At 34.4% G+C, this 26,799-nt stretch overlaps 1 protein-coding gene across 3 annotated transcripts in view; it reads right to left on the reverse strand.

Annotated features, from left to right (window-relative positions):
• Positions 1 to 26,799, reverse strand: part of LOC135834923 (uncharacterized) — a 200,574-nt gene that overhangs the window by 62,189 nt on the left and 111,586 nt on the right. For 2 of the 3 annotated variants that reach the window (XM_065348916.1, XM_065348914.1), the window contains exon 3: positions 15,080 to 15,120. The exons of the other annotated variant lie outside the window; for it this stretch is intronic. The gene's annotated coding sequence lies outside the window, so the exon portion shown is untranslated. The remainder of the gene's footprint in view (positions 1 to 15,079; positions 15,121 to 26,799) is intronic. 3 annotated transcript variants of the gene reach the window in all.

Genomic DNA, 26,799 nt, shown 5'->3' on the forward strand with positions numbered 1-26,799 from the left:
TCAATGATGGCTAAAATTCGCAGTATAAAATGAGTGTTGAACAAAAACCTTTATACCGTTGAAAAGTAGAAACTTCGAGCTTTCTAAAAATGTATTTGTTCGTGCGAAAAGATTAATTAATTGGGCTGGAAAACGTGTTTGAAAAATACAAATTTAATATCTTATTTCGTCAATTTCCAAAAATCTGTTTTTTTGAAATTTGACATTATAACTCCGGATGTGTGAAATGGGCTGTTATTACACTGGTGACTCAAAATTTTCTTCTTTTCCATATCATCAAATTACTTATTTTTTTGAACTTTTTGAATTTTTAAAAATTCACCAAAACTATTTTAGCATAATATACGAGTACAATTTTGGATACAGAAATTTCAAGACATGATCTCCTGATCTAACTTGGTTGCAGAAAATCTGAAGATTTCCTAAAGAGAACACCCTACCAAAGCCAACAGAAAAACATTTGAACAAAACAGAATTAAATCAGAAGAACCCCACCAGACAAAATTTTAAGGGTTTTTATGTCTTAATGTTCATTTTTTGAGCTTCGAGAATTTTTAAAAATCAAATTTTGGTCAAAAAGACAGGTAAAAAACTCCAACTTTTAATTTATTCGATTGATCTATAAAGCTGAAATGTGTTCTGTACCCTATTTTCGACCCCCCCTAAATCGATTGAAAATAGGTTCGATCTGTTTTGAGCAGTTCTGAAGCCTCCAGCGCCATTTTGGAAACACCAGTTTTTGAAAAATGTACCCTAAAATCAATCTGAATAACCTTAAGCACCAATAAACACCTTGTCAGAAGTCAGAACTCATTCCACACCTCAAAATCACATCAACGAGTCTACCCTGTTTTGTAAAAAAAAAGGGGGCAAAACACCCACATACCCTCTACCTACAAACATCTAACAAACTTCTAGCAAAGCTAAAAACAACCCGAATCCTTTCATTTCGAAACGTCAGTCTTTAAAACGCGCTGAAAATGTTCTCGAACGATTGCTATAGCTATTACGATAATATAATGAACCTACGCGAATTTCGCGGGGTGGTTTCAAGGTTACTTAAGTTAGGTAGTATAAAATAGCATACCGTTAGCGAGGTGAACTCACTGGAAAGGGGTTAATAATAATAATGATTCGCAGCAGACGAATAAGCTGCCAGTACCAGTACCATTTCGGCAAATTAATTGATTATCTTTGATGTCGACGAGTCGAGCAAAACGAATAATTTCGATCGAGTCTTCGCTTCGAGGGTATTGAAATTTTCATTTTCTGCAGTTTCACCAGTACAAATCGACGAAATACGTAAAACGACGCGATTTTTCGAAGAAGAAGAAAAAAATGGTCAATTTTTTCTCGATTTTTACGACTTTCGAGACTCGATCGTATGTATATGTACTATACGATAATTAACGAGCGTTTAACGAAACACGTGCCCGAGTTTTCAAGCTTTACACGTACATTTAGGATTGGTGTACTGTACAATAATATACTTTACTGGGCATGTACAGTGTACACTGTACAGTCATTCGATTCATGGGGGTATTCCCTTCAGCTCTCTTTTCGTTGAAATATCACCGTCATCATCTCACGGTCGTCATCGTCATCGTCGCGTAACACCCTCGCGTCTGCGTTATAATTACTCGAGTGACGTCATACAGTACCGAATACCAATACACACACGCGACTCTCGCGGTATAATCCTAATACACAATAAAGAAGGTGTAGTGTACTCACGTAGCACTAATTAGAATTAACGCCGCGTCGTTGATTTGTCTTTCTCACCTATACGATTAACCGACGATGATAAGAATCACTCGCTGAAAATTTAATTTTATAACAACATTACCACTACACTTTCATGTTCGTCGATCTCAATACGAAATCACGTGTGCATTTATTCGTGTACGAGTCGAGTATATTCGTTGCGAAGGCAAAAAATACATACGCGATATTTTTCTCTCTGACAAATTGAGAATTTTTCCCGGAATTTAACGCGTATACGAGTGTGTGACAAAACGAATGTATAAATCGTACACGTGGTTCGAACGTAGCGTAGTATTTTCCTCGTTACTTCCTCCGACTCCGAGTGAAGTTGCAGAAAAAAAAATAGAATTTACGTTGCAATGTTTTCAGTTCGGTTCGTCCGAGATAAGCAAAACAATCCGATACGAAAATACACCACTATTAGACTATAATCCATACACGAAAAAGTCCTCTAGAAGTTGATTTTGTATTTTTTTTTCGGGGACCAAAAAAATGCGCTGCCAAAATGAAGGTACTACCTGCCCCATTTGAAAAAGTGCAATTTTGAAATTTTTTCCCCGCACAACGAGGGGGTGGACCCTCAAAAAGGTGATTTTGGGGACATGGTCGGGACCGAAAAAACTCGACGGGGTTGTGTTGGGGGACTTCTCCCGATACCAAATATGTAATTTTTTTCCGTGAAACCCTGCACAACTGCATTCTATGGCACTTTGAATGCGATTTTTATGCATTTTTGGCCATTTTTGATGGTAAAATGGCTCTCATGTCTACGATATGGCTGAGGACCGAACAATTTCTTGGACGTTTGTTAGACGAGGCTATTTGAAGCCCAACTGCGCAAAAACGGCGAAAAAATACTTGCACAACGCGATTTTATGAGCACTAATAGGCTTGTTACCACTCCCCCGCCCCCCGAATTAAATAATGCATTGTGAATTCGATAATATCGATGCGACCCATCAAAATGGTATACAATTTCGCGCCGAACACAAAAATCGCAATCATTTTAAATTCTGACCCCCCCGCGGTGGAGTTTTGCCCCCCAAACTGAATATAACGATGATATTGAACAAACTTTGCACATTACACGTCGATACTGAGGATTTATGTGTACGCAATCAGAATGAATCTCATACTCGTTGCTTGGGAATATTTTTGCTTCAAAAGTTTTCATTCAATCTGCACCCCCTCCCCCCTCTCAAGACTATGTTTGAACATGGATTTGAAAACTTGAACATGACCTATCAAAGTGGTATACAATTTCGCGCTGAGCTCGAAAATTGCATTCATTTTTCATTTGCACCCCCTCGGTGGAGTTTTGTCCCCCCCTCCGGCCATAAATCTAACTACGAAAATGAACACTTTGCACATTACGTGTTTGTACATGAGGATTTATAAAAAAAAACATTGGTAGAAAAAAATACAAAAATGAAAGAAAAAACAGAAAAATGAGAAAAACAAGAAAAAAAACAAAAAAAAATGGAAGATACAAAAAAGAAAAAAGAAAAAAAGGAGATGAAATGAAAAAAAAAACAGAAAAATAAGAACGAGAAAAAAATATGTACAATGAAATAAGAAAATTGGAACAAAAAATGAAAACAAATCAGATGAAATAAGAAAAAAACAAAAACAAGAAAAATGGAACAACAATGACAGATACAAAAAATGTCAATGAAAAAAAGGAGATGAAATGAAAAAAAAAACCAGTAAAATAAGAACGTGAAAAAATATACATGAAAATAAATCAGATGAAATAAGAAAAAAAGAAATACAAAAAAATAATACAAGCAAGAAAAATGGAACAACAATGACAGATATAAAAAATGTAAATGAAAAAAAAACGAAATGAAATGAATAAAAAAACCAGAAAAATAAGAATGAGAAAAAAAATACAAAGGAATAAGAAAATTGGAACGTAAATAAAAAATAAAAAACATGCAAGCAAAAAAAATGAAACATGAAAAAAATATAGGTAAACAAGAAAAATGGAACAACATCAATAGATACAAAATAGGTATGAAAAACGAGAAAAAAATACAAACAAACCAAAAAAAGGAACGTAAATGAAAAATACAAAAAAAGCAAGCAAAAAAAAATGAAAGATGAAAAAAATGTAGGTAAACAAGAAAAATGGAACAACATCAATAGATACAAAATAGGTATGAAAAACGAGAAAGAAATACAAACCAAAAAAGGAACGTAAATGAAAAATACAAAAAATGAAAGCAAAAAAAATAGACGAAATGAAAAAAAAAAATATGAAAAATAAGAAAAACAGAAAAATGAGAAAACGAGAAAAAAATGAAACAACAATGGAAGATACAAAAAATACAAACGAAATAAACAAGTTGAAATGAAAAAAAAGCAGACAAATAAGAATGAGAAAAAAAATACAAAGGAATAAGAGCGAGAGAAGGGGATTAAAATGAAAAATGATTCCAATTTTCGAGCTCAGCGCGAAATTTTATGTCATTTTGATAGGTCATGTTCAAGTTTTCAAATCCATGTTCAAACATAGTCTTGAGAGGGGGGAGGGGGTGCAGATTGAATGAAAACTTTTGAAGCAAAAATATTCCCAAGCAACGAGTATGAGATTCATTCTGATTGCGTACACATAAATCCTCAGTATCGACGTGTAATGTGCAAAGTTTGTTCAATATCATCGTTATATTCAGTTTGGGGGGCAAAACTCCACCGCGGGGGGGTCAGAATTTAAAATGATTGCGATTTTTGTGTTCGGCGCGAAATTGTATACCATTTTGATGGGTCGCATCGATATTATCGAATTCACAATGCATTATTTAATTCGGGGGGCGGGGGAGTGGTAACAAGCCTATTAGTGCTCATAAAATCGCGTTGTGCAAGTATTTTTTCGCCGTTTTTGCGCAGTTGGGCTTCAAATAGCCTCGTCTAACAAACGTCCAAGAAATTGTTCGGTCCTCAGCCATATCGTAGACATGAGAGCCATTTTACCATCAAAAATGGCCAAAAATGCATAAAAATCGCATTCAAAGTGCCATAGAATGCAGTTGTGCAGGGTTTCACGGAAAAAAATTACATATTTGGTATCGGGAGAAGTCCCCCAACACAACCCCGTCGAGTTTTTTCGGTCCCGACCATGTCCCCAAAATCACCTTTTTGAGGGTCCACCCCCTCGTTGTGCGGGGAAAAAATTTCAAAATTGCACTTTTTCAAATGGGGCAGGTAGTACCTTCATTTTGGCAGCGCATTTTTTTGGTCCCCGAAAAAAAAATACAAAATCAACTTCTAGAGGACTTTTTCGTGTATGGATTATAGTCTATATACGTAGTCAGTTCAACCAAACGTATGAAAGAAATCGATCGCGAAATAGCTACGAGTAGTGACATTCCTTATTCCTTAATCATTGAGGTTGTCGAATATTCGAATTGGTTTGGAAAACTTTAGTTCCCTGATGAGATGAAATTTTCTCAAGTAAGTACAGAATTGGAAAACCTTCAAATAGTCGTGTGATCGTGGAAATTGGAATATGACACGAAATTTATAATGACTTGAATGGAAATATTGGAGAATTGTTATTTGTTTCTGTACAGGAGGGGGTGGGAAGAGTCACTGAAGTTACCATAAATAAATCCTGCAAGAGTTGAATATTTGAAAAAATCAAAATTTTACTTAAATTTTAAAAGTAGGGCTAACATAGTATTGTCGACTCCGTGAACCAATTTTGAACGGTTTTTAGCTTTTTTTCAGCAATTTGGAGGCTCCAGCAGATTTTTGAAAATTAAAATTTCCACAAAAAGTGCCTTTTTTGATTTTTGGTAAATTTTTGTGAAACTGAAAATTTTAAGTTTTAAAAATCTGCTGGAGACTCCACGAATTTTCAAAAAGTCGCTGGGGGCTCCAAAATGACTTGAACCCACATGAAGTCGTCTCCAGAGAGCGCTAAAATTGTAGTGCAGAGTAAATTTCGGCTTTTCATCTCCATTTGATGAAATTTTGTGAAAATTTCAAGTTTCAGAAATGTACTGGAGCCTCTGTCGCTGGAGACTCCAAAACGACTTAAAATCCACCTGCAGTCGACTTCGTAGCGTATTGAAATTAGTTTGCAGAATGAATTTCAACTTTCCAACTCCATTAGATGAAATTTTGTGAGAATTTCAAGTTTCAAAAATCTGCTGGAGGCTCCAGAACTACTCTAAACGATATGAAACAGTTTCCAATCGATTTGGCAGGTCGAAAATGAGGTATATTTCAAATTTCAGCTCTCTAGGTCAATTTGGTAAGATTTTGATTTTTTCCCTCATTTTTTGGCCTGGGAATTTGATTTTCAAAAATTCACCAAAAATCAAAAAAGGCACTTTACCACTTGAAATTTTGCCACGTAATGAATATTTGCCTGCTCTTTCGATCAACCTTTGTACGCAAAATCTGCGATTTCGGCTGACCTGTCAATCAAAATGGCCGCCATTTTGTGAGTAGAGCCATGTTTTTTTTAGGACAAGGACTAGAAACTCCCTCTTTAAGAAAAAAGTTGTTCCGGAGGATCGGCGGGGGGTGCAACAGATCGTTATGCGGGCCCCTCGACTAGAATTGATTCGATGGGTCGGAGCTATTTCAGCCATTTTCAAAAATTCGCCAAGAATTCGAAAAATCCACTTCGACAACTGAAAATTTAGTTCTGGGTTGTGGGTGACGTGAGTTTCCAGTAAGCCAAATTTCAGCCAAATCAAAGATGACAAGTCGATGAGATTCCCTTGTAAAGCTGAAAAGCTAAAATTTTTATTTAAACCTTATTTCCAACATGTTGAGTCGACTGAAAGCACTTTTGAGCCGGTCTGGAGCCTCTGACATCTTTTCCAAAATCACAGTTTTCCAAAAAAATTAACCCAAAATCGATGCAAATGAACTTTAGCAACAGTAGAAGTGATTGAAGTCGACTAGAAGCGTTTTCAGGTGCTCAAGTTCATTTGGACAATTTGTTTTTATTTTTTGGAAAATGAGAATCAAGTTCTGAAAATTGCTACTGGAGGCTCCAGAAGAACTTAAAACCATCTCCAGTGTATTCAACAAGTCGAAAATAACGTCTAAAATAAGTGACATTTTTCAGATTTTTTTTTCAAAGGTGAAGAGGTCTAAAAATAGAACACATGCAAAATTTCAGCTTTCATACTCAATTTGATCTTGAATTTTGGTCTTTTCCCGCTTTTTTAGACCATTTAATTTTTGAAAATTCTCCAAAGCTCCAAAAATTAACTCGAGCCACTGATATTTCAGCTGGTGGAGTATAGCAAGTTGTTTCGATCTACAGTTTCATTTTAAGAACCCCAAAATATGTGTACTTGCTTCTTTGTGATGCTTCTTGGACTCGGAGACACCCTCGAAGGGGTTGAAGTCCCTTCAGAATAAAAGAAAAATTTTCGTCTAGTTCATTTTTTGACCCAGAGGTATAAGGTCATTCATTGGCAAATCAACTTGATTTAGTGATTTTGAGTTTGGATCCACCGATTTTGTTGCAGGTTCCTCACACATTAGGAAAGAAGGAAAATCGATATCATTTGCCCTCCAAACCCTTACCCCCTCCCCTCCCCTCATTAAGGCAAGTCTAGTGGACATTTTTTTCTTCTGTTCAACTCGGAGAAAATCTGTTTTTCAAAGGTGACTGTGTGTGGTTTCAAAAACATCCGACAAGAAATACAAAAGTTCAAAGTTGAGCTTTTATAACACCTCGATTTTCAAAAGTTCCCCAAATTTTGGAGCTATAGTTTGAAAATTTGAAAAAATAAAACAGGGAGCATAAATTTCCGTGATACATAATATTTGCAACTATGAACTTTTCGCGAAAGGAGTCGAAAAATTATTTGAAGCTGGGGGGGGGGGGTTTGCATCCTAAAAATTTTGTTCAAAATGTAAAAACATGTCAAATTTTGTGTGACACATCGTTTCTGGTACATACATACGAATATGAACTCATTTATCGATTTGACCCCCCCCCTCCCTCCCAGCACTTCAAATTATGGAAGAACTCGCAAAACATTGTAAGTACCTCAAAGGACTGTAGAAAAAATTTTGAGTCTCTCTAATTTTTTTTTTTCAATTTATACTCTTCTGATTTGATATAAACAAGACAGAAAGTTAAAATTTGATCAACACCTAATTTCGAGCATCCGGATAGATAGATTGATTGATTGATGACAGTTTCAGTAGTTTTTGAGCCTTTTGCAGATTTTTGGATTTTGTAGCTAACGATAAACAAAAAATTTTGAAATTCTTTTTGGAGTGATCGAAATGGAAAAAAGTGGCTTCAAACGAGTATAAGCGGATTTTGTAAAATTGTGCTTGAATTAATTGGAAAAATCATAAAAATGTGACTAATTCGAGTTCGTCAAATTTCGTTAATTGAAGCAAATTTATTGCACGTGTTTTTGAACTTGGAAATTCCCAAAATCTGTTCGACTGTCTCAGAACAACTAGAAGCAAAAATTTACCAAAATTCGAAAAAAGATATTCGCCAACTGAAATTTTTAGTTGTGATATAGTTTTGTATGTTTTTTTCTTTTTCTACTCCAAATCTTTGTTAGAGTATGATACTTTCTGATAAATTTGCCTGCTTATTAAATGGCTAAGTAAAATCTTAGACTTTTTTTCAATTCGGAGCGAATTTTCAAAAATTCTGTAATTGCCATTTCATTCGAAGTTCGAACGTTTGCAAACTTTGATTTCTGATGCACTATTATTAAACATGAAATTTCAGCTCAATTTTCGCCACACCCTCTTCCCCTCTCCTCTTTCTTCAGATTATTCGTACTCGAATAATAGTTTTGTCATCCTCTTTCTTGTTTTTCACACTCTCGCACACTCTTGGTCTCTTGTCCTAATCCAGTACGAGTTTTTTTTTTCTTCTTCAAAGTTCGCAATGACGATGATGCGCAAAACATCAACACGCCAAGTTCAATCGTTATTCGATGGTTAAACACACACACATAGGATAACTCGCGGGAACGATGCCAATTGCCTTATTTTTGGATTTAATCGAATTTCTTTCAGTATTCGGAACAACTATACACGCTCTCTCTCTCTCATTCTGCTCTATCTTACATGCACTATGCAGTGTACGTAGAGGACCCAGCACGACTACAGCATCTGTGGCTGGGATATCGCAGTCGGTAGTCGGTCTACGGTCTACGCAAGAGAAAGATTTTCACGCATCGTGGCCGTAATATCTCGTCGCAAGTACGAAGAGTAGGTAGTAGAGGTAGATAAATGTATCTCTACGTATATCCATGTATCGTCTGGAAGTGTAATTACGAAACACTCGCCTGCTACACAGATCCTTTCTCTTTCTCTCTGTATGTGGTCGTATATTATGATCGTATGTTGCCCTCCTACTCTGCGGCAGCATTCGGGTATAGGAGACGAGTCAAAAGAGGTATAAAGGCGCCCTGCATCGTACGGACCACTAACCACCCTTGTACGAGCAAGTCGAAAATGTTTGACAAGTTTAACCAGCAACGCGAACGAGAGAGAAGAACGAAGAACGAAGAACGAATGAATGAACGATACGAACGCGCGAGGTCAATAACCGCCGCGTCGACTACCAAAGTAATTCTTTTCTGTACGGTGTGTGTAGGGTGGTGGCGGTGGTGGTGTTGGTTGAATGAGCATGGCAGGGGGCGAGGGGGTGGACGATGAGCAACGCGGCACGAAAACAACGCTAACCAACACGTCGAAAGAGGAAGTGAAAATTATGGGCCAACTTAATGCCCTACAAACGTGTGTAATACACGTATTATGTACTATAACTTCTCGTATACCATTACTTCTTTTTTTTCCCTCGCTCTTTCTCTCTTTTTTTCGTTCTTTTCTTTAATGATACTCTAACAAAACCAACGTAAACAGCGTTAACGCCTAATTGAAATACTACAGCAGATCCTCCCCCTCCCCCCTTTATTTACCGGTGCGTTTTGCCTCTTACCATTTTGTTGAGTATTTTCAATGCTTCGAGTTTGTGGTGTGCGTGTAGTGTAGTGATTTTCTCATGACGTGTATTTTCGAGCATTGGAATTTGAATCCTGGGTCGTGGTTTTGAAAAAAATTAGTGGATACGTTGACGAAATTTGTGGATTGAGATGAATAAAAACCATTTTTAGGAAAAAAACTAGCAACAGCTCAAAACAGATAATTATCAACATTTCGGAAGTAAACTACTCCTAGATCAAAATGCAAAAAGAAAGCATGAAAAAAATATTGGATTCCGGAAACATAATCGAAAAATGTCTTAAACTACTGAAAAAATTGCAAAATTGAAAGAAGAGGGCGAAGTCTACCGAAACAGGAAGGAACAAAATTCAATATTTTATTCAAAATCATTTCAAAAAATTAAACACAAAAATACCAATTGTAAAATAGCAAAAATGTTGACTAAAATCAATAGGAAATGGCGGGTGGGGGAGGGAGGGAGATCGCAATCCAAATTTGGAAAAAAAGTGATTTTGTGAAAATCATTTTAAAAATTCGAATAAGTACAAAAAAATGTATCTTTCTTCACCTCTATCAAAACCGTCAAAAATTGACACAATTCTCAAAACATTGGGGAAAAGGGTGACAAAATTATTGAAATTAAGAGAAAATGACCAAAACAGGAAGCAGAGCAAAGATCAATTGATCTGGAGAGAAAAAAATAGTCGAAACATAATGTTGAAAAAACCTCTTCGTGATCTTTTTTTAATAAATCAAAATCATAAGTCCCTAAGAATAAAACTCAAGAGCGAAATTCAAAATAAACCAAAAACCAGAGTTTTGTCAGAATTTAAAAATAGTTGAAAAAAATTACGAGGATTCCAGAATGAAAATTCAGTTAAAAGTAGAAAAACTCCACCGAAAAAATTAAGGTAAAAAACACTAAAACTTGAGAAAAAACATCGCAAGAATTGAAAAAAAAACTCACAAAATTTAACGAGTAAATTGCGAAAACTTCACAAAAATTTAGACACAAAAAAAAATGATAATTCGGTGAAAATCGTCGAAAAGTTGGAAAATGAAATCTATGAGAACTCAAAAGAATAAAACTTGAAAAAAAAATCATGAAATCCTCAAAAAAATTCAAAATTAAATCATCAAGTCACAAAGTCCAAAAAAACTATCAAAGACTCGAAAAAATCTGTAAACGGGAGAATTCCGCAAATATTTAAGCAGAAAAAATTACTAAAATTTGGGGCTAAATTGGGAGAAAATTTTATAAAAAATCTCGAAAATTCAACAAAAAAGGTTTCCCCGAAATTAAGAACAAAAATTTAGGCAGAAAAACGAATCAATAAAATTCAAAACAAAATTATGAAAATATAAAATTCTCAAAAATTCAGTTCAGCAATAATCATTAAGAATTCAAAACAGAGAATTCACGAGAATTAAAATTAGGTATAAATTCGGAAATAAATCGAATTTTTGAGAGAAGTCATCGAAAAACTTCTTACAAAACTGAAGAAGATTCAACAGAGAAAAATAATTCGAACTTGAAAAAAAATTGTTTAAAGAGAGAGGAAATCCGGAAGACCTGCTCTCATAATTGAAAGGGAAGAGGAAAAGAGAAAGAGGGATTAACGAATGAAAGATTTTCAACATGCAGAAAAATCCACCACAAAAATGTGGAAATAAAAAAAACAAAGTCATCAAATCTTGAAGAAGCTTCCCTCCCATCTCGAAAAAAAAAGATCGAAATTTGAAGGAAATCGTGATTTTTGGAAGAAGAAAAATCATAATTCCACAAAAATCACTCGCTTTTTTAAAACATGAAAAATACAGTCAGAATTTAGGCAAAAAAATGACCTCAATTTATAGAACAAAACCATGAAATCGTAAAAATTTTAAAGTTTGAAAAGTCTGTCAAAACTGGAGAAACTTTGCTAAAATTTGAAAAAATAAAAAAATAGAAATTTTGAGAAAATCATCGAAAAACTTGAAAAACTCGCGAAAAATCGTACCCGTCAGAATAGGGAAAAATGTACAAAATTAAATTCAAAAGAAAACTCGCCAAACCGGTGAAGAAAAAAATTCACAAAATTCAAAAAAAACCATCGAAGCGAAATAAGGAGAAATCCCGACTACTTAGGCAATAAAATCACACAAGCTCAAGGGAGGGGTGTTGGTGAGGTCAAATCAAGAACATAAGATTGATATTCATTTTCAGCGCTCCCAAAAACCTAATAAACCATGAACTGGGTAATTTTTTCTAAAAACATGTTGGGTAGTAGCAGGAGCAAAAAAGAACGATTTTCTTTGGAAAAGCCTCCTCCTTGAGGGCCCATACCTCCTTTCCAGGAACACTGCAACTTTCAACTCAAAATAAAGATCTTCACTGAATTTTGTCAACCAAGCCACCCTCTTCATTGACAAACTCTACCAAGCTTGACCCTTCACTTTCATTCCATCATTTCCATCTCCAGTCAGAAACTCCTTGATCTGGCATTTTTCGATCTCTGAGGACGCTACTCTCCCTCGTATCTTTACTTGCATATTGAACACCTTGGGAAAATCGAATCACTCGTCATTTTCCTCCACGTTTTCCTCCTTCCTCTAATAAAATTTCTTCTTGACTTTTTTTTTCTTTATGAAAATCCATCTCCCCCTCCCTTCAAAAAAAATACTTTTTGCATAAAATAAATCCAAAAAAACATCTTGCGCAGTAGGCAAGATTAACCGACTTTGCTCTGTTATACAGGAAAATAAACAAATTTACCGAAATTTACGGATTTACCAAAATTTACCAATTTACCAAAATTTATCAATTTACCAAAATTTATCAATTTACCAAAATTTACCAATTTACCAAAATTTACCAATTTACCAAAATTTATCAATTTACCAAAATTTATCAATTTACTGAAATTTAGCTATTTACCGAAATTTACCAATTTACCAAAATTTACCAATTTACCGAAATTTACCGATTTACCGAAATTTACCAATTTACCAAAATTTACCGATTTACCCAAATTTAACAATTTACCAAAATTTACCAATTTACCAAAATTCACGAACTTACCAAAAATTACCCCAGCAATTTACTAACATTTACCTCAGTAATTTACCAGACATCACCCAGTAATTTACCAATTTTACCGACTTTTTCCATTTTACCAAAAATTACCTCAGCAATTTACCAACATTCACCTCAGTAATTTACCAGACATTTCCTCACTAATTTACCAATTTTTTACCGAATTTTAATTAACCCAGTAATTTACTGCCAAAGGTTTTTACCAATTTACCAAACTTTACCAATTTACCAAAAATTACCCAAGCAATTTACCAAAATTTTTGACCAACTTTAATTACGAGTAATTCACCAAAAATAACTAATCATTTAAAAATTACTATTAATTCACCAAAAAAAAAAATTATCAAAATTTACTGGCTATTTACCAAAAACTTAATGTTTTTTGTTAAAACAAAAATTACACTAGAAATTTTTGAAAAATTTTGATTTTTTATGGCAAAAAAATTTTGGACGGATAAAATTAACAAAAAAATTAACAAAAAAATCAACAAAAAATTTTCTCCTCTTGACTCGTGCGGGATTCGAACACCCGACCTCCGGCGCACCAGTCTGCAACCTACACACCCTAACCACCCCATCTGTTTGTTGGGGGTGAGCCGTTTACGAGATATAAGGGTTTACACAAATTGCAGCTTATCCCATAACGTTGAAACACACTTAAACGTTCATATCTCGTAAACGGCTGAATCGATTTCGACCAAATTAAAAATTTCTCTAGTTCAGTATCAAAGCAATATTTTGCCATCATCAGTTTCGACTTAAAGTTCTGAGCTTTTGAGTTCAGCCCGGCACAAATTTATACATAAATTGATATATAAATCAATATATAAATATATATATAAACTTATCTCGTTTTGCGCCATACGTCTTATCGTGATCAGCACACTCCGAAACGTCAAGAAAATCCACCCCCACCCAATTCTTGAACCATCATGACAAATACAATACCTTGACTTTCCGTTTCACGGCAAAGTCGGTAAAAGCCCATATTTCTGAGACGTTTTGGAGTTCTGGCACAATTTAATTTTTCAACTTTTGATAATCTCTCTTCTCAGCAGATTTTTTGCATTTCGATCAAAAAAACTCGATCTATCGACTTCCTCGATCAATAGACAACAAAAAGCAATACCTACTTCAGCATCTTTTATGAATTGGGAGATAAAAAATGCACACACACGAAATGGCAGAGCCCACCGATCGTATCTCTTATCGCCTCCGTCTTCCTAATCAAAACGCCATAAAAACGCTGCCAAAGTCCTCCTCTCTGACATCAACATCTACTCCGCCACACTGTATACACGGACGGAGAACTCATCGTACATACATAATTACGCAGATACATGCGACCTACTCGAGGTCAATTATATCGCAACAATGTACAGTACATTGTCGTGTATGTGTATAATTTTCGAGACTCGAGAACGACGAATACGTAAAATCGAGGGAACGGGAACCGCGAAGGCGAAGCTGAAGCGCAACCTCGTCTTCACATGGTACGAGTACGTGATTCCTCGGTATAAAAGTATCAAGTACTCCGCTCTTCTGCTCCTTCCTTCCTTTCCCTTTCTGATTGGTTTTTTGTTGTGCGTCTACCTGGCACCTGAGCTGACAACGGTCAATGAATGATAAACACCCGCAGCTCGCCTCAAGCCAAGTGCACCCGACCAGCCATCAACATTCAACATTGGGTATATTGTACTCAGAGTTTAAGAGTACCATACCGGTTCCCCCTTTCGGTTCGAAACAGACGGGTTCGGTTTCGTAAATCGCGTCTACCTTCGTAATTCGTATTCTATTCTATTTTATATTATACGGTACAGTCTGCACACATTACACCTCCACCACATCCACACCACACGCCACCGAGTCGAGTGTGTAGCTAAATTCGCGATATCATCTTGGCTAGGGCGACCAAGAACGGTATATGGCGGAGGAAATGGGCACTAGGGGGGAAATTCGCAACGTATCGAGGCATCCCACAGCATATAACGGTTCTCTGCAATGGTTGTTGGGTCGTTGTCGTCGCTGAGAAATGGCCAATTTCTCATAGATACGATAATTTTTTCGGGTCGCGTGTGATGCCATCTAGGGAGTTTTTCGTGAAGGGGGAAAAGGGGGAGACTCTGAAGCGAAGACAAACTACCTCGACATATAAAAAAGAATCCGTCGACTATCGTCCGGGTACAGAGTAAAATTGCCAATTGGCAATTGGTATCGATCAAAGAGACACGTGAGGGAGGGGGGGGTGTCAGACGTACAACAACATACAAACGTTTGACTCACTTTTAAAAAAATCTTCTGGCAATAGTATCCACTTCAGGCATCTGTAACAAGAAAGCAAAAAAAAAAGTACGAATTATTTGGCTGGATCTTTTCACCCTTCATCGTTTTACTTCTTTAACTCGACTTATATACTACGTGAAAATATAGTTACCCTAAATTTTACGAAATCGATATGACGACATAGAACGTTGCTTCGCTCGAGGAAATTCCCTGCTCCCTTCACCTAGGCGGAAAGTTTTCGTCGTTTTTAGCTTTACATCGAATACGTTTGACGACAACGCATAGAAAGCCGCCAAGCCTTACTCGTCCTTCTGCTCCTCCCAGAGGTAAATTTTAATGACGTCTTTTTGTATCCAACCGAGCGTTAAGAAAAAGTTTTTCACTTTCAAGGTCGACTCCAGAGCGTATATAGTACATGAGAGAAAATAATCAACAGTACTGTACGAGTCGGCTTAACGAGAAAAATGACTGAAACGAAAATGAGAGTGAAGCTGAAGAGCTATAAAAAGCGCCACAAAGGTAACGTATGTTTGGTCTTGATGGGCTCATTCAAAGCGGCGCGAAAAACAGCGAAAAGCGGCGTCAAGTTGTACGAGTTAGGAAAGTAAAATAAAAAAAAAAGAAAATGAAAATGAAAGTTGGAAAAATAATTACGACGAACAAAAGAAAATGAGTATTTGAAAAAATGAAAAAAACTTCGATTCTCTAAATTTTTCATGTTTGAAGAAGTTTTTCCAAAATTTTGACAATTTTTTTTCAAAATTGCGATTATAGCATATTTTTTGGCAAAATGGCAAATGCATAATTCAATTTTTTTTTTCAATCGCAAAAAATTATGTTTTTTCAAAGTTGCACAAAAATTTGTTTTTTTGCGTAAAAATGTCGTTTTATTTTTTTTTTTTTCAAAATTTCTATTGATAATATTACAGTTATCTTTTTTCCAAAATAATAAAACAATCCAGCTATTCGAGAAATTTGCCAAAAAAATGTAAAAAAAATTGTCCTGTAACTTTTGCAAAAATCTCAAAAAAAACGTCCTGTTTTATCCTCCTTAATCAAAGTTCAAAGTTATACATTTCAGAATTTTGATTTTTTCCAGCTTTCATTGAACATGAAAAATTTTGTCTAGAAAACATTTTTCACTTCATTCTTTCCCCCCCCCCAAAAAAAACAAACATTTAAAAATAACTCCTGTCAAAAGTGCTGCGTTTGCATGTCATTGTCTTGTATGTTAAACACCTCGAAATTGATTGATTGATTGATCAGTTGAAAAACTCTATTGAGAAGCAAGAATTTTTTTTAAAATGTGGGGGTAGTGATCGCAGCTCGCCAAGTCAGTTTTTGAGGGCATTTTACTATGGAACAAGAATTCTCAAGGCTATAATGATTCTGATTTTATTTTTCCTTAATGACTTCAGAATTATGATTTTTGAATAAACGTCCAACTTGAACCTCGATAAAAAAAATCACCTTCAATAGTACTAAATTAATCCTTTCGCAAAAGTTGAAGGAAATTTCAAATCATTTTTACAATTTTATTGATGTTCAAAAATTTTGAGCATTTTGAAAAAATAAACTAGTTATTTTGAGAAAAACTGATCATTAATATCATCATGCAATTTTTTTCATTCCTGTTTCCTTTTTTCAGGGGTTCCAAAAAATAATTTTGCAATAAAAAATAAGTAACTGAGTAATGGGTACGTGTCATTCAATAATTTTAGGTTTACTCTCTCCGTCCACCATGCAAGTTGTTTTTTGATCAACAATTTTTTTCAGTTTTTTTTTTCAAAAATTATGAGCTTATTTTTTCAATTTTGTGTCCCAACCGTCACAAAAAGGTTTGTACTGGACAAAAAAAAGTTATCTAAAAATACGCCATCACTTGCATAAAATTTCAGATGTCTATAGTTCATCTTTTTAATTTTAGAAGTGTTTTTAAATTTCAAGAAAAAATAAAAATTATAATTACTGAGAATTTAAAATCCCAGGAAGCTTCAGAACAGCTTTGTATCATCAATCATCATCACTGCTCCACTAATCAATTCAAGATCCCAAAAATTGTCTATTATAAGTAATCAAAAAGCTTTTTTTTCAAATTGATCAAAAGAATTTTTTTTCAATCATAAAAAATGGACCTTTGAATTTTCAGAACTTCGTTAAAAATGAAAAAGTCAAATTTTTCTACTTGATGCTTCATTTTTGAACACTTCTTTCTTTCGTATACAACTTTTGATTGATTGATTGATTGATTGATTGATAGTTCATCCCAAAAATTATTCTGCCGGCTGGAATCTGGGTTGAATGAATTTTGAAAATTTTTAAAAACATGCCATTTTGGAACATTTGAGAATAATTTTATTTCAAAATTTAGTCCTGAAATTCATAGAAAAAATGTCGAACAACTTACAAGGGAACCTTTAAACTCGTCAACTCCAACCAATCGAGGTGAAATTTGGTTCACAGAAAGATCATATCATCCAGACCTCAGAACCAAATTTTCAGCAGCTGAAGTTGATTTTTCAATTTCTGGCGGATTTTGAAGATGACTAAAATAACTCGTTGGTAGATTAATTTTATACAAAACGAGCAGCAAACATAGAGATAAAAATCTGAAACTCGATTTATGTGTCAAAGTCGACCCCTCTCCCCACTCCAAGAATCGATTGGCATCATTTTTCAGTCAATCTATGGAGCCTCCATTCAAAGTTGACTTTTCTGTAGCAATTTCAAATTGCTCAAGAGTGCGTTGTAATCAACTTTGGCAGTTGGAAATTTAATCTTATCATAAGTGTGGTATTCAAAAAATCAATTAGGTTCGGTGAATCGAAAATCCGAAATGACGAATTAAAAAATGGATTTTTTTACAAGTTGAAAAATCTTAAATTCAAAACAAAAATCCAAAATCTTCAATTTTTGAAAAAAAATGCTCGAAACTTCCCCTGTTTTCCCCAAGTCTACCCCAAATTTATTACCACCATTTTTGAGTCGATCTGAAGCCTCTACAGGGTATCTAACGGATTTTTTTGTGAAAAAATCACTACTTTTTCACTACTTTTTTCACTACCTTTTTTCAACCAAATTTTCAGAATGCCATCCACTCGACCACCCCCCTCCCCCTTTCACACAAAAAAATTAACAAAGTCAAATTTTTCATATAAATTTTTTTTTAAAAATTGAAACTGGAAGAAAATTTGTAATTAATCAAAATTATTGAAAAAAACAATACAAATAAACGAGCTTATTACATTCGTTATAAGACAAGGTGTCAAACAAAATTTCAAAATGAACAATCAGGACTTTAGCAGGACATTTTTTAAACACTAGAGATTTTATTTTAAAAAAGGAGCCAGGGGGGAGGCAAAATTTTACATTACAATTTTTCGCTTTTAGTTTTCCAATGTCTTCAACATCCCAAGATGTTTTTTTTCAAGTAAGCAGATGTCGAAAATATAATTTTATCATTTCAATTTTTGATTTTTTTTCACGTTAAAGGTTCTTGCTGATCTAAGTAATGAAATTGGGCGAATAAACAACTTTTTTTTAACAACCCACATTTTTTATTTCGAGACAGAGGCACATTATGTAAAAAACGTTGATTTTTAGTGTAATGAATTGGAGAACCTTATTACTTTGCTTCAAAATTTTGAAATTCAAATGTTTTTTTTTTAAATTTAAAATTTAAAAAAAAGCAAATGAGCCCGAGCGAAGCGAGGGCAGGAGCTTTCAAAAATTCATGTTTCGAGAAGTGAAAAAAAATTTCTTCATGCAGGGAGGAGTTTATTTTTCTGATTCAAACTTTGAACATTTCTTGAATTTGAACAATAGCTTCTCACGGGGAAAAATAGTAAACAGCCCGAGCGAAGCGAGGGCAAAAGCTCTCAAAAATGTGTAATTCAAGCTCTAAAAAAGTCGACAAATGAGCTCTTTTCAGCCAAATAAAGATATAGAGAAAGGAACGAATTTGAATTTTTCAATTTTTTCACTACCTTTTTAACAAAATTCACTACTTTTTCACTACTTTCACTACCCATTTTAAAAATCACTACTTTTTCACTACTTTCACTACTTGCACTACCTGTTAGATACCCTGCTCTAGCCAAAGTTGATTTTTCTCCAGCAATTTTGAATTGCTCCAGAAGGTGGTGTGGCCAACTTCGACAGCTGAAAATTTAATCCTATATTATAAGTTATAGGTATTTCAAATCAATTAGGGTCGGTGAATTGAAAATCCGAGGAGATGAATTGAAAAATGAATTTTTATGCAAGTTAAAAAATCTGAAAATAAAAAAAAAATCCAAAGTAGTCGTCAATTCTTACAATAAATCGCTCGAAACTTCGCCTACCCCTCCAAAGTCCATCCCCAAATCGATTACCACCATTTTTGAGTCGATCTGGAGCCTCCAGCCAAAGTTTATTTTTCTCCAGCAATTTTAAATTGCTCCAGAAGCCGTTGCAATCAACTTCAGCAACTGAAAATTCAGTTCTGAGGATTCTCCATCGTTTAGTTCCGATTTTACCCAATTTTGCGATTTCCTCTTTCAGACTCTCGAAGTGTTTCAATTCATCAAAAACCATTTATAAAATTCTACATTTTCCATCAAAAGTTGATAGCTGGTAGTTGTAGAAATATCTAACAAATCAAGTAAAAGTGTTCAAAAAAAACTTCTCGAGCAGTGAAAAAAATTATACATACTTCCCTCCCTCCCCTCTTACATCCACTTCCGCCAAAGGTGAATCGTCCACGAAGGAAGAGAGGTGGGGAAAAAAACCCAACGCGGAATCTCGTTCGCTATTTTTTTTCATTCGTCAAAGCCGGTTCTTCTCAAAGCGATTAATCTCATCACTTTCACTGACAACACATCGCATCGCTCTCGATGAATAATTACATCTCGCGCGTGCCCCTGCACCTTACCATCCACAGCATCGGTACGTCAAGCTAGTATAAGGGAGATCATTACACTCGACTCGAGCCACGTAGATAAAAGGAAGGGTACCAACTAGAGGAGGTACTTCTAGTAAGTACATACATAATGCACGATAATAGGTCAGAAAGGGGGTTACGAGGGGAATAAAATAGTATAAAAACTAGTACGATGCAATTTACTATAATACATCCAAGTGTACCTGCATCGCATAGTTGGTAGAGGAAAAGAAAAGAGAAAAACCGGTTGCTCTAATTACTTCGGAACACGACGACGACGACTACGGGCGTGATTTGTGAGAAGAAAACAGTCAAAGTGAGTGAGAAAGAGTGACGAGGGTCGACTCAGAGAAGAATTTCTGTACACTTTTCTGCTCGTCGTCGTCTTTATAGGCAGGCACATAGCATCGAAAATATGCATTATCAATTACGACAAGGTCGCCCTATCTCGGTTAATATTTAGCAGCGGTGTAGATAGAGATATACGTAGGCACTGGTGGCGTAGGTTCATATAGGTCTAGCTGGGTATAATATGGGTAAGTAAATCTAAATGTGCATATTTAAATCGTTTATGGCATCGGGACATGACATGGCGATGGCACTCGTATTTGCCACCATCAGCGTCATGTCGCTATCTCGGGGCAAAATTTAATTCAATTTGCAAACGAAGCTAAGCGCGAAATCACCGACGAGTCTTTTGCTCCACGACGACGACGCCACCGTCGTCGTCGTCTTCGTCATTTTACACCTTCTTGCGAGCTCGAGCTCGCTCGTAGTTGTTGTAAGTATAGCAGTCACTTTCTAATTTAAATTAACAAGCTCGTCCACCTGAATACGAAGGTAGCTCGAGTCGAGACTACGAGTATACGGTTTAATGTCATCGCGCCTCGTTTTCACCTTCCTGTTTAATTACCTTCCCATTTACATTTATAGTCGAGAAATTGTAATTATTCGACGCCGAATGGAACTGGCTGCGAAAACTTTGTAGCAGGTATTTCGCCCCGTCCGGACACACAGATGTAGTTTGTATATTTGTACTTTGTGTACGAGTACATCGATCAGGTTGTTAGACTGTCTCTTAAGATTCGAGTAGTACGAGAGCATCAGTATTATAAGTAGGTATTTTATATTTAAGTATGCGATTAAAACTCGTCGCGATTATGTAGTCGTACGCGTATATTTATTATACCAGATCGTGACCAATGTATGATTTCATGGATATTCACATCATCACACGCACTCGCATATAATATGCGAACATCGATTTGTTTTTTTTCTGCTTTTTTTTTTGGTAAATCGCTTATAAGGTCAGCAGAATACCATTTTTTACGACGAGAACAGATGAAAAAGTTTACGTCATCGATGAAACATCATCGCAGCTTCGTTGAAACGCTTCTCGTAAATTGACGGCGAGGTGAAGTGGTCTGAGAATTTTCGTTCATCGGAATCGTCGTCGTCGTCAGCATAGATTAAGATGGGATAGGTAGGGAAATATTCTTTGTACGTATCTAATCTACTTACTTGACTTCCGTTTTATACTTATACGAAATTATTTCTCGCATTTTTGATTTTTTTAGGTTTTTTTTTTTTTTTTTTTTTTGTTAAAAATTGTACTTGAGTAGATATTTTAAGATTTATTTTTTCGGCTTGATTCAAAATTTTGAGATCGCGGAAACGTAGGCAATTTAATCGATTCCAACATTCTGTTTTTTAATATTTTTTTTAAAAATTTGAATCAGCAAGAAATCACTTATGAGACGTTCTGTCTAAATTTTGTAGAAATCCTGGTACGAAGAGCGAAGAGGGAGAGGGGTGGTCTTTCTCTCAGAAGCTAATTCCAAGGAATACAATTCTATACAGGATGGTTCGTTTGTAAAATTCCGATGAAAAATTGTTCAATAAATCGAGCTTTCTAATTTTAATTTAAGCTCCCTGCAAAAAAGTTCATCACTTTTCGCAAGTAAAAAATTTTGCACTTATTCTACCCAACGATTTATCAATATAAAAGTCACCTCCTCCCCCCTCTTCTGCCCCAACTAGCTTCATAAACATCTGGCAAAAGTTTTGATAATTGAAAAATTTGCACTCCTTTCACCTCCACTATTTTGTATGTATGTAGTTTGAAGAAAATTAGTGTAGAAAATTCGGAAAAGCCATTTCTAAATCGTCATTAAAACATGTTAAAATGGCACAAATATGTTAATAAAGTTTTAAAATAATTAAAAATTACCAAAAACTGATGAAGATTCAAGCAAAAGTTGGTAAATACAGGGAAAATTGCACATCAAAAAAAAATTCCAAAAATTTAAAAAAATTGCTTGAGGCATGATTTCAAACCAAATCTAATGATCTATAAACACAAAAATATTACTTAAATCATTAAAAAAAAGTTTATGATACATCGCATCAAAATTGCATAAAACGTCGCAAAGACATGTTAAAATGGTATAAGTAAAAAAAGGTTCAAAAATTTTTAAAATCATTAAACATTAAAAACGGAAAAAATTTCAAAAAAATTTTGTAAAACTGTTCGAAGTTTGCATAAAACGTCGTCAAAATACGTTAAAATGGCATAAGTAAAAACAGTTCAAAAATCATTAAAAATCATTCATTTAACATTAAAAACTGAAAAAATTTCAAAAAAATTTTTAAAAACTCTTTAAAGATTGCATAACACGTTATTAAAACGTAAAAAAAATATTAAAATATGTACTTGAAAAAAACATTAAAATCATTTGAGAAATTTTGGCGAAATCAAGTGAAAATTTCACAAAACACCGTTAAAACATGTATAAATGACAAAATGTTTTTAGAAAAATTAGAATTGCTAAAAATTCCTAAAAACTCCAAAATTTTAACAATATTTTGGAAATGCTGGTAAAATTTTACAAAACGTTAAAACGTTACCATTTTAAGGAGATGATTACAAAATTATCATATATTCAAAGGGAAAAATAAATATTGTGAGAACTCCTGCATTTGGCAAAAATTTCAAAAGACCATCCAAACTGAAAAAAATTGAAACAATTGAAAAGTTCTCGAATTTTGAAAACATTGAGCTCGAATCGGAGTGGCCAAACGTAGACCAAAAAATTAGGAATTTTTTGTGCGTCTCATTGCGGTCATTTGGCCATAATTTTTTGCTAGGGTCCGTCAAAATTCAAAAAAAAGTTCAAAAACGATCCACTTCAACTTATATTCATTTTGAAAATTCATTTTACAAATCCGTTTTTAAATCCAGAGGATCTTTCAAAGAAAATTACTGATTTGTGCGGATAAAAAATCAAGCAAAAAAAAAAATATACATTATAGTTTTGCCAATGGATAGTTCCCAAAAATTGCTAATTTTCGATAAAATTATCCAAATTCTGGCTTTTTGACAAAAATTTTCGCTTTTTATAGCAAAGTAGCTGAATTTATTCAATTTTTTCCAAAAAGTAAGTACCAGTTTTTTGCCATTATTTTCGTTTTTTTTTTTTTTTTTTTATATAAAATAATTAAAATTACGGTCTTTTATCAGAAATTGCTTAAGTGCAGAGTGTCTTGGAAAACCTCTGGAAAAATTAATTTTTTTTTAAATTAAAAAAGTGATTAATCGAAGTTTAGTCATTTTTTATATCCAAAGAAGTATTCAGTTTGAAGAGAAACGTATGAAAAAATCACCCCCCCCCTCTCGCCAACTTCTTCTTTAATTAAAGCAGAAACTTGAAGAATATGATCTGGAAAAAACTGGAGATGTCAGGGAAAATGACTCGCCAAAAACAATGGACAGTTGGACACCCTGGGAAAATCTTACGTTTTTACCGACTTTGCCGTGAAACGGAAAAGTAAGGTATTGTATTTGTCATGATGGTTGAGGATTTGGGTGGGGGTGGGTTTTCTTGACGTTTTGGAGTGTGCTGATCACGATAAGACGTATGGCGCAAAACGAGATAAGTTTATATATATATAGGTATATTTATGTATGTATGTATATATCAATTTATGTATAAATTTGTGTCACGCTGAACTCAAAAGCTCCGAACTTTAAGTCGAAACTGATGATGGCAAAATATTGCTTTGATACTGAACTAGAGAAATTTTTAATTTGGTCGAAATCGGTTCAGCCGTTTACGAGATATGAACGTTTAAGTGTGTTTCAACGTTATGGGATAAGCTGAAATTTGTGTAAACCCTTATATCTCGCAAACGGCTCACCCCCAACAAACAGATGGGGTGGTTAGGGTGTGTAGGTTGCAGATTGGTGCGCCGGAGGTAGGGTGTTCGAATCCCGCGCGAGTCAAGAGGAGAAAATTTTTTGTTGATTTTTTTGTCAAATTTTTTGTTAATTTTATCCGTCCAAAATTTTTTTGCCATAAAAAATCAAAATTTTTCAAAAATTTCTAGTGTAATTTTTGTTTTAACAAAAAACATTAAGTTTTTGGTAAATAGCCAGTAAATTTTGATAATTTTTTTTTTGGTAAATTAATAGTAATTTTTAGTAAGTAAATAAAATGATTAGCTATTTTTGGTGAATTACTCATAATTAAAGTTGGTCGAAAATTTTGGTAAATTGCTTGGGTAATTTTTGGTAAATTGGTAAAAACCTTTGGCAGTAAATTACTGGGGTAATTAAAATTCGGTAAAAAATTGGTAAATTAGTGAGGAAATGTCTGGTAAATTACTGAAGTGAATGTTGGTAAATTGCTGAGGTAATTTTTGGTAAAATGAAAAAAGTTGGTAAAATTGGTAAATTAGTGGGTAATGTTTGGTAAATTACTGAGGTAAATATTAGTAAATTGCTGGGGTAATTTTTGGTAAATTGGTAAATTTTGGTAAATTGATAAATTTTGGTAAATTGATAAATTTTGGTAAATTGGTAAACTTTGGTAAATTGGTAAATTTTGGTAAATTGGTAAATTTCGGTAAATTGGTCAATTTTGGTAAATTGGTAAATTTCGGTAAATTGGTAAATTTCGGTAAATTGGTCAATTTTGGTAAATTGGTAAATTTTGATAAATCCGTAACTTTTTGTAAATTTGTTTATTTTCCTGTATAACAGAGCAAAGTCGGTTAATCTTGCCTACTGCGCAAGATGTTTCTTTTTTTGCCTATACCTGATTGCCTAAAAAAGCTGGAATTTAAAAAAATGAAATAGTCACGCTTCTTTAGAAGAAGTGACCAAAAATTACCTACAAGTCTCGTTTTTCACCATAAAGTTGCAAAAAAATTCCCTTTTTTGAAGAAAATTGCGAAAAAGTGTAAATTTTTTGTCTATAAGTAATTTTTAATAATTACTACTCACGTTTCGCTAAAATCGTAAAATTCTGGATTTTTGACTAAAATTTTCGCTTTTTACAATTAGCAAACTTGCCAAGATATTCACTTTTTTTTCCAAAATGTATCACTTCTTTGTTTATAATTTTCAAAAAGTTTTGCTTTTTGCTAAAATTGTCAAAAGTCTTGCTTTTTGACAACAATTGCAAAAAATTCCAATTTTTGGCTTTTAGCAAGTTGCAAAAAAAAATCCAAAAAGTTTAATTTTTTTCATTTGTCCAAAAGTGCCACTTTTTTGCCAGAAATTGCCAAAGAGCCAGCCGTTTGTTTTAATAAAAAGGTCAAAAATTCATTTTTTCCAAAAATCGATTTTTTTTTGCCAGAAAAGCAAAACTTTTTTATTGGTTGGCAGAAAGTCTCGTCTTTTTATCAAAATGTTGAATTTTTCATCTCAGTTTGTGATGTTATGTTCTTGTTCACCTATTAAGTGACTTATTATTCATTATAATGTTTTGATCTCATTTTGTCATTTTTTTGGTTACTTTTTCGAGCTTTTCTGGTTATTAAAGTTACTTTTTGAAGAACAAATTGAGCACGAGCTCTGACAACTTTATTTTTAGCTGCCCAAATTTATTTCCATGACTTCTGGTGAAAATTTTGAATTCTGAAGAAATAAAAATTCGAGGCTGAAGACTTTAGAATGACCGGAATTGACGAAATTCAGTTCGGAGAGTTGATATTTATTTCACGATTAGTTGTAATCATTTTTACTGAATTACTTTTTTTTTTTTTTTTTTGAAAAAAAGCAATGGCCGAAAATTTGGGAATTTGAAATTTTGGTTATGGAGATTTCAGACCCAGTCCCCTTCTGATCGGAGGTGGACACTACGAAAAGCTCCCTTGTGGGATTAACAGCCAACAGGTAGAAAAACACAGTAATATTCTGGAATTAACCTAGAGAGTGATCGAAGTCTTGGCATTCTGCCTAAACATTATCGAAGATATTCGCCACAGTAGGTAATATTTGACGTATTTGACGAATTGACGTGTCAGCAAGTAGGCCATGGAATCGTGTTGCATGCTGCCTCGCAGAACGAGAGAATTGCCATCTGATGCTGCATTGCTGCTTGCTCGATACTGGTAAATGGCATGTACTGGCGCGAATATCAAACCGGCGAATGCGAACAGCCATTAGAGAGATAAATGAGAGACTGGGGGAACGAAGAATGAAGAATACGAGTATAAGAGAGAGAAAACGAGAGGAAAGAGTGCAGCGGAACAAATTACCGGCGCTCACGTAACCGAGGTTGATCTGTTTACTGGAAAATGGAGTCGGAGGGACTGTGTGCGACTCGACGTTACAGTTTTCATTGCGCACTTCTCCGCCTGCTGCCTGCTCTTGCTCGAATGGCGGCCTTACTAAATCTGATTAAAGAAGCATGACACGATGTAACTCCAGCTCGATGTAGCGTATACATACATAGTACATAAATGTGTAATTGTGTACATATGCACTCGTATTGTCCCATGCATTATTGCATTT

The sequence above is a fragment of the Planococcus citri genome, chromosome 2 (assembly GCF_950023065.1).
Source record: "Planococcus citri chromosome 2, ihPlaCitr1.1, whole genome shotgun sequence".
Classification (NCBI taxonomy): Eukaryota; Metazoa; Arthropoda; class Insecta; order Hemiptera; family Pseudococcidae; genus Planococcus; species Planococcus citri.